Source organism: Arachis duranensis, chromosome 3, assembly GCF_000817695.3.
Source record: "Arachis duranensis cultivar V14167 chromosome 3, aradu.V14167.gnm2.J7QH, whole genome shotgun sequence".
Lineage (NCBI taxonomy): Eukaryota > Viridiplantae > Streptophyta > Magnoliopsida > Fabales > Fabaceae > Arachis > Arachis duranensis.
The window spans coordinates 77,158,269-77,170,667 of NC_029774.3; positions in this window are offsets into that span (position 1 = coordinate 77,158,269).

Here is a 12,399-nt window from a genome sequence, read left to right on the forward strand (position 1 = left end):
TGGCACGTTTGAGTCAACGTTTGCCTCAAACGTTGGCTCAAACGTGAAAGCTACATGGCCCGGTTCAAGAATTGATTTCTTTCCAACACCAAGAGCATGCAACAGAGGCATGATTCAACCCAATTCCATCAAGGCCAAGGCCCAAATCAAGGCTTAATGATCAGTTGAAGAAAGTGTATAAATAGCTTAGGATTTGAAGTTTTTGAGAGCTTTTCTTTTTGGAGCTTTCTTCTTAGAATTTTTAGAGAGTTTTCTTTGAGAATTTTCATAGTATTCACAGTAGAGAGCTTTTGGGTCCTGAGCTATTTTGAGATTCTGAGTTTTGGGAAAGGAGAATTGAATTCTCTTCCTCTTAGTTTTCTTGTTTTCAATTTCATCTACACTTGTCTTGAGTCTTGGGTGTTAAAGAATTGAGGAAATTCTGTCACAATCTCACCTTGAGATCTCTCTATTTTTCTTACTGCAACTTCTGGAAATTGAACTTGGATTTACATTTCTACATTGCTCTCTTCTTTAATTTTGCATTTGCTCTCTGAATTGGATCTAGGAAGGCATTGAGATCTAGACGAGTTATCTAGTCTCTTGGGTCCTGAGATCTATTGGTTTCCATTTTAATTTCCTTGTTTAATTACTACGCCAAGCTTATTTTCCTTTTAGTTTGAGATCTGGTTCAACTAATTCCATCAATTACTTTTCATTCTGTTAAAATTTGCTTTTCCTTGTTTAATTCCTACAGATCCAATTCCCATTCCCCTTTTATTTTTCAAGTCATTTATATTCCTTGCACTTTAAGTTTCTGCAATTTACATTACTTGCACTTTAAGATTCAGCTCTTTTTCTTTTTGTTCCCTTTAATTTCCTGCAAATCACCCACCCCCCTTTACATTCTCTGTAATTTAATTCCTGTCAACACAATTTCACACAACAACACTTGTTTGCTTGACTAAATCAACCGCTAAACTATAATTGCTCAATCCTTCAATCCTTGTGGGATCGACCTCACTCCCGTGAGTTTTATTACTTGATGCGACCCGGTGCACTTGCCGGTGAGTTTTGTGTCGGATCGTTTTCCGCACATCAAGTTTTTGGCGCCGTTGCCGGGGATTGAATAGATTGACAATGATTAAGTGAGGTGGTAGTTTAGATCAAGCACTTTCTCTTTATTTTTTTTACTAACCCACTAACTGTTTGAATTTTTGCTTAAGCTAACTAAAACTTCATTCTAGCAATAGAGTGAAGTATCACTGGTTGTGCGTTTCTCTTGTTTTGTTTGTATGTCAGGTGCAGGGAGAGCTATTCCTATTTTATCTGAAGTTGACCAAAGAACTCTCAGGAGAATAAGAAGAGCAGAAAGAGAGAACTCAGGAGAATAAGAAGAGCTGAAAGAGGGAAAGGTATCGTTGGAGAGGAAGAATCTGAGGAAGAAGAATATCACGAAATGGAAGGGAATCATTCAAATCTGAATGCAACAGGGGGAGTAGCTAACAATAACCCCCCTCAAAGAAGAGTCCTAGCCTCATACACTTTTGCAAATCCAGGACACTGTGGGAGTAGCATTCTCACTCCCAATGTCAATGCAAACAACTTCGAGCTAAAACCACAACTCATTACACTTGTCCAGAACAATTGTTCCTATGGAGGCAGCCCATTGGAAGATCCTAATCAGCATTTATCTACCTTCTTAAGGATTTGTGACACTGTCAAATCCAATAGCGTGAATCCTGAAACTTACAAACTTCTGTTGTTCCCATTCTCATTAAGGGACAAGGCTGCATGACGATCCCCATTTTTAGGGTTTATCTTGTATTGAATTTAGAGTATTTTGATATCCTTTTGTCACATTTAGCCTATGAATTAGCATGGTTTTGTTATCTCTCCCATATTTGTGCTTAAGTGTAAAAACATGCTTTTTAAGCCTTATTTTGATGAATTCCAATTCCTCCTTAATTCCATAAGATGCCTTGATGTGTTTGCTAGTAATTCCAGGATTGAAATAGGCTAGGCATGGATCAAAGGAGCAAGGAAGGAAGCATACAAATGGAGAGAAGCATAAAAAGCCAAAGAAAAGAATTCGACCAAGCACGTGCACGCGCACAAGACGCTCACGCGCACCTTGCGGAATCGGCCGAGGACACGCACGCGTACCATGCATGCACACGTCACAGTCCACACGTGATCTCATTAAAGCAACACGTGCCTGGCAATTTTGGAAGGTTTCAGCAACCAACTTTGGCAACAAGAATAGAATCTAACAACAATTATTGCAAAGAATTAACAACAACAATCAAGGAAATCACAATTATCATGAATTACCTCAAATTGCATTATTGAAATGAAACTAAAGAACAACAATCTATCCAAAACAAAATGAAGAGCTACAATTACAAAAACACATAACTAGAAAGGGAGAGATGAGAGGATTGAGAATTGATAAAAGAAAAATTGAATCAAAGCATGAATTAAATCTAGATCTAAGAAGAGAGATTAACCTAAACCTAATTCTAATCCTAATTCTAGAGAGAAGTGAGAGCTTCTCTCTCTAGAAAACTAAACTTAAACTAATCCTAGTGAGTGTGTGTGTATGTATGAACATGTGTTGTCAATCCCCTTCAATCCTTGGCTTTTATGTGCATTTTGGCGCCAAAGTTGGTTGCTGAAACCTTCCCAAAATCGCCAGGCACGTGCTGCTTTAGTGAGGTCATGTGCCATCATCGGCGCGTGTGCGCACGGTACGCGTGCGCGTCCTTGGCCTGTTTCGCAATGTGCGCGCGAGCGCCTAGTGCGCGTACGCGTGCATGGCCTGGGTCAGATCTTTTGGCTTTTGTGCTTCTCTCCACTTGTATGCTTCCTTTGATCCATGTCTAGCCTATTACATCCTGAGATTACTAGCAAACACATCAAGGCATCTTATGGAATCAAAGAGAAATTAGAATTCATCAAGATAAGGCTTAAAAAGCATGTTTTTACACTTAAGCACAAATATGGGAGAGATAACAAAACCATGCTAATTCATAGGCTAAATGTGACAAAAGGTTATCAAAATACTCTAAATTCAATACACAACAAACCGTCAAATTGGGGTTTGTCACTGCACAATGGCTTGAAACTTTTCCCCAAGGAAGTATCACTAGTTGGGATGATTTGGTGACTAAATTTCTAGCCAAATTCTACCCACCCCAAAGGATCATCAGGCTGAAAATCGAGGTGCAGACATTCACTCAATTAGATGCTGAATCCTTGTATGAAGCATGGGAGAGGTACAAAGCTCTAATCAGAAAGTGTCCCCCAGAAATGTTCAATGAATGGGATGTGCTGCAGAATTTCTATGAAGGCCTGACATTGAAGTCTCAAGAGGCATTAGATCACTCCGCTGGAGGTTCATTACAACTGATGAAAACTGCTGAAGAAGCCCAGAATCTTGTGGATATGGTGGCCAACAATCAATACTTCTTTGCTCATCAAAGAAACCGCCAACCATCACAGAGAAAGGGGGTACTAGAACTGGAAGGAGTGGACTCCATTTTGGCTTAAAACAAGATGATGCAACAACAAATTCAACAACAGTTTGAACAAATGGCCAAAAAAATTGACAACCTTCAAGTAGCAGCTGTGAACACAAGCCAACCATCAACTGTATGGATGCAGAATACAGCCAAGAAGAGCAACAACAGGAGCAAGTGCAATACATGCATAACCAAAATTCTGGACAGAATGAAGTTTATGGTGATACCTACAACCCTTCCTGGAAGAATCACCCCAACCTTAGATGGGGAGATAACCATAACCATAACCAACAGTCATGGCAAAGAAACACAACCCAAAATAACCCAAGAAACAACCAGCAAAACAACAATCAAAATTCATTCAGAAAACCACAAAACACCTACCCCAACTCTAACCATTATTCAACCCATAACCAACCCACCAACCAAAATACCTATCATCCACCACCCACATCTCACAACCAACCACAAGCATCACCAGAATCTCAAAGAATCACTAACCTGGAAACCTTGATAGACAAAATGTGGAAACACCAAGAAATGATGGCCAATAATCAAGAAGCTTCCATCAAGAACATGGAAAGACAAATAGGCCAGCTCTCTAAACACTTTGCAACAGAGAGACCATCAAGCTCACTACCAAGTGACACAATTCCAAATCCTAAGGAAGAGTGTAAGGCAATACAGTTAAGAAGTGGGAGAACATTGATGAGCAACAATGACACTACAAGGAAACAAGTGGAGAGTAGCAAAAAGCCAAAAGATATAGAGGAAGCCAATGATCAAAATATGGTGCCAAACAAGAACACAGAGAACCCCAAAAGAAAAGAAGATCAGCCAATCAATATACATAAGGAAGAAGAAGAAGCGATTCAAGGACAACAGAAAAAGGAGAAGAACCTCACCCCTCCACTGCCATATCCACAGAGGTTCAACAAAGAAACCAAAGATCAACACTTCCGCAAATTCCTAGAAACTTTCAAGAAGCTGGAAATCAACATTCCCCTAGCTGAGGTATTGGAACAGATGCCCTTATATGCCAAGTTCTTGAAGGAACTCATCAACAAGAAAAGAAGCTGGCTGGAGAAGGAGACTGTACTTCTCACTGAAGAATGTAGCGCGGTGCTTCAAAAGGGGATCCCACCAAAGCTTAAAGATCCAGGAAGTTTTGTAGTTGCTTGCACCATAGGCAAAATGACATTAGACAAGGCTCTTTGTGATCTCGGAGCTAGTATCAACCTGATGCCCCTGTCTATGATGAGGAAGCTTGCTATAAAAGAACTCAAACCCACCAGGATGTCACTAGTCATGGCTGATAGATCGATCAAGACACCCAATAGAATTGTGGAAAATTTGTTAGTGAAAGTTGGGGAGTTTATCTTCCCTGCAGACTTTGTAATTTTGGACACCGAAGAGGAAAGGAACAATTCAATCATATTGGGAAGGCCATTTTTAGCAACTGCAAGAGCTATAATTGATGTGGAAAAAGGGGAAATGATCTTCAGAGTACACAATGAGCAAATGGTCATAAATGTCTTCAAGTCAATGCAACACCCCCCTGAACAGGAGGATCACTTAAGGGTGGCCATGATAGAAAACCTGGTAGAAGAAATGTTAGAAGCCAATCATCATGAACAAGAAGAGGAAGGTGATCAAGAGACAACAAAGGAGCAGGTAGCTGAAATTTCTACTAACCAAAAGGCAAAGCCAGAAAAAAAAAAGAAGCGCAAAAACAAGAACTGAAGCCACTACCAAACCATCTCAAATATGCATTCCTTGGCACATCAGAGAGTTTCCCAGTGATCATCAACTCATCCCTAACAAAAAGGGAAGAAGAAGAACTTATTGATGTACTCAAAGCCCACAAGGATGCACTAGGATGGACCATTGACGACCTGAAAGGCATCAGCCCAACAGTATGCATGCATAAGATCCTCTTGGAGGACAATTCCAAACCAGTGGTTCAACCCCAGAGAAGGCTAAATCCCACTATGAAAGAAGTCATCCAAAAGGAAGTGGTGAAGTTGTGGAATGCAGGGATAATCTATCCTATCTCTGATAGCTCATGGATAAGCCCAGTCCAAGTGGTACCAAAGAAGGGTGGAATGACAGTCATTGTTAATGAAAAGAATAAACTCATTCCCACAAGAACTGTAACAGGATGGAGGATGTGCATTGATTACAGGAGACTGAATGATGCCACCCGCAAGGACCATTTCCCTCTTCCCTTTATTGATCAAATGCTTGAAAGATTAGCTGGCCATGCTTACTATTGCTTCCTTGACGGCTACTCCGGGTATAATCAGATAGTGGTGGATCCAAAAGACCAGGAAAAGACCTCGTTCACATGCCCATTTAGAGTTTTTGCCTATAGAAGAATGCCATTCGGGTTATGCAATGCCCCAGCCACTTTTCAAAGGTGTATGCTTGCAATTTTTTCAGATATAGTCGAAAAGTTCTTAGAGGTCTTCATGGATGACTTTTCTGTTTTTGGTGATAATTTCAATGCTTGCTTGCAACATCTAACTCTTGTCTTGAAACAGTGCCAAGAAACTAATTTGGTTTTGAACTGGGAGAAATGCCATTTCATGGTACGAGAGGGGATTGTTCTTGGTTACAAAGTTTCAAGAAAAGGGATAGAAGTTGACAAGGCAAAAGTGGAAATCATAGAAAAGCTCCCTCCACCAACTAATGTGAAATCTGTTAGAAGTTTCTTGGGGCATGCAGGATTTTATAGAAGGTTTATCAAGGATTTTTCTAAAATAGCTAAACCTTTGAGTAATCTGCTTATGATTGATACTCCTTTTGTTTTTGATGAAAATTGCCAGCATGCCTTTGAAACTTTAAAAAACAGACTCACAACAGCACCAATCATCACACCCCCAGATTGGGAACTACCTTTTGAACTCATGTGTGATGCAAGTAACATTGCAATTGGCGCTGTGCTTGGACAAAAGAAGGGAAACTTGCATCATGTCATATATTATGCAAGTAAAGTATTGAATGAGGCTCAAAAAAATTACACCACAACAGAGAAGGAATTGTTAGCTGTAGTTTATGCATTTGATAAGTTTAGATCATACTTGATAGGATCCAAAATTGTGGTTTATACTGATCATGCTGCCATTAAGTATTTAATGTCAAAACAGGATGCTAAACCAAGACTTATCAGGTGGATATTACTCTTACAAGAATTTGATATTGAAATAAAGGACAGGAAGGGCACTGAAAACCAAGTTGCTGATCATTTATCAAGACTACCACAAGAAACAATTCAAGAAGCCTCATAGCCAGTGAATGAAAGCTTCCCAGACGAACATCTGCTACAGATTCAACAAGCACCTTGGTTTGCTAACATAGCAAACTACAAAGTAGGAAGGAATATACCTCAAGAATTGTCTAAGCAACAAGTGAAGAAGTTAATCAATGAAGCAAGGAAGTTCTTGTGGGATGAACCTTTCATGTTCAAGAGATGCTCTGATGGAGTAATTAGGCGATGTGTCCCTGAGAGTGAAATAAGAAATATACTGTGGCATTGACATGGCTCAGCCTATGGTGGACATTTTGGCCCAGAAAGAACAGCTGCAAAGATACTACAGAGTGAGTTCTATTGGCCAACTATCTTCAAAGATGCTAGAGAATTTGTCCACCAATGCAACGAATGCCAGAGAACAGGAGGCTTGACGAGAAGGAATGAGATGCCTCAAAACTTCATTCTGGAAGTGGAATTATTTGATTTATGGGGTATTGATTTCATGGGACCTTTCCCCCTTCCTATTCTTTCAGATATATTTTGGTGGCAATAGAATACGTATCAAAGTGGGTGGAAGCTATAGCCACAACCACCTGTGATGCACAGATTGTCCTTCAATTCCTTAAGAAGCACATTTTCACTAGATATGGAGTTCCCAAGGGTCTTGTGAGTGACTGTGGTAGCCATTTTTGCAACAAACAGATGGAGAAGCTCCTCCATAAATACGGAGTGATTCATAAAGTAGCCACGCCATATCACCCCCAGACCAATGGACAGGCTGAATTAGCAAATCGGGAAAGATCTTAGAAAAGACAGTAGGAAGTTTAAGAAAAGATTAGGCTCGGAAGCTGGAGGATGCACTCTGGGCATACAGGACATCTTTCAAAACTCCCATTGGAAAGTCACCCTTTCAGCTATTATATGGCAAATCATGTCACCTACCTGTGGAGCTTGAACACAAAGCTTTTTGGGCTACTAAACTCCTAAACCTTGACTCTGAAGCAGCAGGTGAGAAAAGGTTATTGCAGCTAAATGAGCTGGATGAATTTAGATTAGAAGCATATGAAAGTGCCAAGATATACAAGGAAAAAGCCAAGAGGTGGCATGACAAGAAGGTCATGAAGAAAGAATTCAAACCTGGGCAGCAAGTACTTTTGTACAACTCAAGGCTCAAGATATTTCCTGGCAAGCTTAAATCTAAGTGGACTGGTCCATATTTGGTAACCAAGGTTTTCCCTTATGGGAGTATTGAATTGCTGGATGAAGCAACAAAGAGTCAATTCATAGCAAATGGTCACAGAGCAAAGCTATACTTAGGAGGACATTGGGACAAGGAAAAAGAGGTTCAGAGCTTACAACGTCCTTGAAGCAAAAATAAAGAATGTCAAGCTAGTGACATTAAAAGAGCGCTTGTTGGGAGGCAACCCAACCTGAGGTAGTTCTTTCCTTTCAATGCTAGTTCAATAAAAAGATTAAGTGGATTCACCTGCAGTGCAAGGAGCTAAGTTTGGTGTTGCACACCAAAACAATTTAAAGGAGAATGAAGGATTTTAAGTTTGGTGTTCCACCAAAAAAAAATCTAATTTAAAAACACATTCTCACCTTCTGCATAAAGGATTGCTAGCTCCGAGCAATCAGATGAATCATTTAATCATTGTCTGCTTCTACTTTGTACATTTATTACTTTTAGCTAAGACACTAGGAATTCATATATGATCAACTCGATACATCAGAGGCAGTGGCAAGGGACTAAGTTTGGTGTTCACACACCAAAGTAAGTTCAAAAGCCTACAAGAAGGTCTTGCACACTAACTAGTTACCTAAGGGCTTGAGAAACAAGCAACTTCCATTAACTCTGCAGGGATTCAAACACTTTCTTGGGAGGACTTCAGACCATCAATTGAGAGTAAGAAGAAGAAGCCACCAAAAGGTTGTATTGTCACTTAACTCCATTAGCATGCAAGTTTTCTAAATTCGAAGTTTAAATATGCCCATCTTAGCAGTAACTATTAGTTCAGTAGTTATGCATCTTAAATATTATTGTCAATAAGAATGCCAGTCTAAGTGTGCTTGTTTGTTTACCTTCACTTAACTAATGCATGCTCTGTTCCCTAAGCCCTTTCAATTCAATAAAAGAAATGTTTGAAACATGAAGTAAAATGGTTCATTGTTAGCTAGGAGTCAAATAATAGTAAGTGGTGGCATGTATGTGTGATTGTGTGGTAACTCACTGTTAGTGAATAAAAGGAATAGACTGTTCTCTTTTAAGTAGAAAGTAGCTCACTGTCTATGAATCTCAAATAAATAAAAAGTCCTTGGCTGAAAAGAAAAGAAAAGTGGAATGAGAAAAGCCAAAAATGGCAGCAACAAGAACAAAAGAAAGAAGAAATAAAGCTAGACACCAATAGCTTGAACCTTAGAGTATATGCCTATGGTGTCTTTGTACTAGGATCTGCTTGGATTATTAAGTTCTTTGGAGTGCGTTAACACTCGGTAACTTGGGTTAACTAACCCGGGATTATCAACTGAAAATCCACCATCAAGAGCAACCTAACTACAAGGCATTTAGTGACCCAAAGAGGTGCTGGGCATCAATGCTCTATGAAGGAATGCAAGCCAAGTGTCTAAAGTGAATAATGTGTCAAGCACAAATAAAGAAAAGAAGCTTGTTACACATGACACTGAATTAAAGCTTATAAAGAAAATTTTTAGTAAACAAGGACAATAGAATAATGAGAGGTCATAGCAGTGTGTTGCTTGATGCTTAGAGGAAAATTTCTAGGCCTACAAGTCAAAAAAGTGAGTAGTTACATATCTGCATAAAACCCCATGAGCTACCAATAATACTCTACTAACATGAGCATTCTCTTCCTTTTTCACTCTTTCTTCTCAATAATTCTCTTCTTTCTTGGGGACAAGCAAGTTTTAAGTTTGGTGTTATGATGACAAGTCATCTTAGCCTAGTTTTACTAGTCTTTTCCTTTGTTTTCATTTAGTTTTGTGCACTTTCTTAAGCCATAAGTAAGCCAATTGGGTTGAAATTCATGTTTCCTTTGATTCAATCAACCATGGATAAATTGATGCATTTTCATGAGTTTTTGCACCATAATTGCTCACATGACAAGAAGAAGAATAACTCTCATGATTATGCCATAGCTTTGATACAATTGTTGATTAATGATAGGTGAAATAAAGTTTGGAAGAAGGTTGCAAGAATAGGCTTGAAAAGAGGGATTCACGTTTGAGCTAACGTTTGACTCAAACGTTAACTCAAACGTGAGAAGCAGATCAAGAAAGCCCAGGGAAGCCTCAACGTTTGTGCCAATGTTTGCCTCAAACATTGAGGCAAACGTTGGTTGAAAGAAAGCAAGGGAGGAAGGCAACATTTGCGCCAACGTTTGCCTCAAACGTGAGGTCAAACGTTGGCGCCAAAATGAAGGAAAATGGCATCCTGGAAGCATGCAACGTTTGCGCCAACGTTTGCCTCAAACGTGAGGTCAAACGTTGGCTATATCTTAGCAAGGAAGAGACCCATGATTGATGATGATTGATGAGCCACGTTTGCGCCAACGTTTGCCTCAAACTTTGGGCCAAACGTTTGCCTCAAACGTTGGGCCAAACGTTGGCCAAAAAGGGAGCATGGGGGAGCCACGTTTGAGCTCACGTTTGACCTCAAACGTTGAGCCAAACGTGGATGACAGCATTTTAGGCCTAGCTGCATAATTGTTCACATGGCACGTTTGAGTCAACGTTTGCCTCAAACGTTGGCTCAAACGTGAAAGCTACATGGCCCGGTTCAAGAATTGATTTCTTCCCAACACTAAGAGCAAGCAACAGAGGCATGATTCAACCCAATTCCATCAAGGCCAAGGCCCAAATCAAGGCTTAATGATCAGTTGAAGAAAGTGTATAAATAGCTTAGGATTTGAAGTTTTACAGAGCTTTTCTTTTTGGAGCTTTCTTCTTAGAATTTTTAGAGAGCTTTTCTTTTAGAATTTTCATAGTGCTTACGAAGGAGAGCTTACTTTGCATTTTAGAGAGTTTCTGGGAGGAGAATTGAATTCTCTTCCTCTGGGTTTTATTGTTTTCTTTTCTGCAAAGCTTTACTTGAGTCTTGGGTGTTGAGAATTGAGGAAATTCTATCTCAATCTCGCCTTGAGATCTCTCTCTGTTTTGAGCTACTGCACATTTGAGAAATTGATATTTGAATTCCTTTATTCCACTGCTTGATCTTCAATTCTCTTGCAATTGTTTTCAGAACTTGGATCTAGGAAGGCATTGAGATCTAGACTTAGTTATCTAGTCTCTTGAGTCCTGAGATCTGGAATTTTCATTTTAAACTTCCTTGTTTAATCGCTACACCAAGCTGATTTTCATTTTCGTTTAAGATCTGGTTTAATTGAATCCATCTTCTACTCTTCTGTTTGTTGAATTTTACTTTCCTTGGTTAATTTCTGCAATCCCATATCCCTAACCCATTTAAGTTTCTGCAATTTACATTTCTTGCAATTTAAGTTTCTGCAGTTTACATTACTTGCACTTTAAGATTCAGTTCCTTTTCTTTTTTTTTTTTGTTCCCTTTAATTTCCTGCAAATCACCCACTCCCCTTTACATTCTCTGCAATTTAATTCCTATCAACAAAATTTCACACAACCAATACTTGTTTGCTTGACTAAATCAACCACTAAACTAAAGTTGCTCAATCCTTCAATCCCTGTGGGATCGACTTCACTCCCGTGAGTTTTATTACATGATGCGACCCGGTGCACTTGCCGGTGAGTTTTGTGTCGGATCATTTTCCGCACATCAACTAATAATATCACTCAAAGGTAAAGGCATTAAATCTAAGACAGTGAGAGGATTAAAACCATAGACAAGTTCAAAGGGTGAAAAACCAGTGGAAGAATGGATTGTCCTGTTATAAGCAAACTCAATAAAAGGTAAACAATCTTCCCAGGTTTTCAAATTCTTACCAACAACAGCACGCAATAAGGTTCCCAATGTCCAATTTACGACTTCAGTTTGACCATCTGCTCTGATACCAGATGATAAGGAAAAACAACAAAACAAAAGGATAGATAAGGGGGATTTTCCTACTAGACCTCTAAGATCCCTGTTCTTAGCAACCTAGGTCACCGGAAAGGATTCCCTACTAGACCTTCAAAGAACTTGTCCTTGACAACCTAGATCAGAGGGGCAAAAACTGAAAGAAGCCACCACGCAGATCACCTTAGTGTTGGATCCTTTAATCTTCCTCATGCAACAAGTGAAGCAAATCACTCACCTCACTTCTCACACAATAAAAAGTGCTTAAAAGCAACTGAAATTTATTCATCAAAGTTATGTAAATTATCTCACCAAAGGTGTTTAAATAGGCACCTAACAATTAACTAAAAGATAAGATAACTAATTTAAATCAGATTTGATCTTATTAGAGTATATCAGATTTGATTTAAATTTAAAATTTCTAAAAATACTACTAAGCATAGAAGATTTAAAATAAGTCTTCTAACAAACTTTGACCACATAACAAACTAAAACAAGAGTCTAGAATTTCGAAATTTAAAAATAAATTATGCCTCCCACTGAATTCGGAAAGCATTATTGGGCTTCTTGCTGTCCTGACTTAGCCCAATGGGCCT